This window comes from Arachis duranensis, chromosome 6 (genome assembly GCF_000817695.3).
Source record: "Arachis duranensis cultivar V14167 chromosome 6, aradu.V14167.gnm2.J7QH, whole genome shotgun sequence".
Taxonomy (NCBI): Eukaryota; Viridiplantae; Streptophyta; class Magnoliopsida; order Fabales; family Fabaceae; genus Arachis; species Arachis duranensis.
Genome location: NC_029777.3, coordinates 79,375,828 through 79,377,594, shown reverse-complemented (window position 1 = coordinate 79,377,594; position 1,767 = coordinate 79,375,828). Strand labels below are relative to the sequence as shown.

The window sequence follows — 1,767 nt, the reverse complement described above, 5'->3', positions numbered from 1 at the left end:
TATACAAACTTCTAAGTTTGCTGTCTTGCATGCATTGTTTATTTGATCTTAGTTTCATTTTGATTATTTCTCATTATTAAAAATCCAAAAAAAAATTTTAATTTGTATCTTTTCAAGTCAATAATACAGAGAATTGAAGATTCAGAATATACAGCAGAGGAATTACGCAGAAAAAGCTGGGCATTCAAAATGCCCAGTGAGGAAGGAAAACTGGCGTTTAAATGCCAGTCAGGGTGCCTGGCTGGGCGTTTAACGCCCAAAAGGGTAGCATTTTGGGCGTTAAATGCCATAATGGATACCATTTTGGGCGTTTAACGCCAGGATGGCACAAGAGGGAAGATTTTGTTTTTAATGCAAATTTTTTTCAAGTTTTCATAATTTTTCAAAATCAAATCTTTTTCAAATCATATCTTTTCAATCATATATTTCAAAATCAATTTCTTTCCTTTTTTCAAAAATACTTGCTAACAATTAATGAGTTGATTCAACATTTCAAGTATGTTGCCTTTTCTGTTGAGAAAGGTTTAATGTTTGAATCATATCTTTTCTTGTTAGTCAAGTCATTAATTTTAAAAATCAAATCTTTTTAAATTATTTTTCAAACATATCTTTTTAAAACTATATCTTTTCAATCATATCTTCTTAATCACATCTTTTTCAAAATAGTTTTCAATCATATCTTGTTGATTTCTAATTTCAAAATCTTTTTCAATTTGACTTAATTTCTTTCCCAATCTTATTTTTCGAAAATCATTTACCATTTTTCAAAATTTCTTTTAATTAATTCACTTTAATTTTCGAAAATTTCTTCCCCTCTTCTCACATCCTTCTATTTATGGACTAACACTCCTCCTCAATACACAATTCGAACTCTATCTTTCTTGATAAGTTTGAATTCTTCTACCTTCTCCTTCTATTCTTCTTTTCCTCTGACATCTCAAGGAATCTCTATACTGTGACATAGAGGATTCCATATTTTCTTGTTCTCTTCTCTTTCATATGAGCAGGAGCAAAGACAAAAGTATTCTTGTTAAGGTTGACCCTGAACCTGAAAGGACCTTGAAGTGAAAGCTAAGAGAAGCTAAAGCACTACTCTCTGTAGAGGACCTAACAGAAATTTTCAAACAAGAAGAAGACATGGCAGCCGAAAACAACAACAATGTCAACAATGCAAGGAAGGTGTTGGGTGACTTTACTGCACCTACTCCCGACTTCTATGGGAGAAGCATCTCAATCCCTGCCATTGGAGCAAACAACTTTGAGCTTAAGCCTCAATTAGTTTCTCTAATGCAATAGAATTGCAAGTTCCATGGACTTCCGTTGGAAGATCCTCATCAGTTTTTAGCTGAGTTATTGCAAATCTGTGACACTGTCAAGACTAATGGGGTTGACCCTGAGGTCTACAGACTTATGCTATTCCCTTTTGCTGTAAGAGACAGAGCTAGTGACTTATGCTATTCCCTTTTGCTGTAAGAGACAAAGCTAGGATATGGTTGGAATCACAGCCTAAAGAAAGCCTGAACTCTTGGGAAAAGCTAGTCAATGCCTTCTTGGCAAAGTTCTTTCCACCTCAAAAATTGAGTAAGCTTAGAGTGGAAGTCCAAACCTTCAGACAGAAGGAAGGAGAATCCCTCTATGAAGCTTGGGAAAGATACAAACAATTGATCAAAAAGTGTCCTTCTGGACAGCTTTCTGAATGGAGCATCATAGGTATCTTCTATGATGGTCTGTCTGAACTGTCCAAGATGTCATTGGACAGCTCTGCTG

General features: G+C 34.8%; 1 non-coding gene across 1 annotated transcript; it reads right to left on the bottom strand.

Annotated features, from left to right (window-relative positions):
- Positions 1–1,583: 1,583 nt before the first annotated feature.
- Positions 1,584–1,691, bottom strand: LOC127740296 (small nucleolar RNA R71). Its single transcript, XR_008000975.1, has one exon. It is a non-coding gene; the product is annotated as a small nucleolar RNA R71 (small nucleolar RNA).
- Positions 1,692–1,767: the final 76 nt, after the last annotated feature.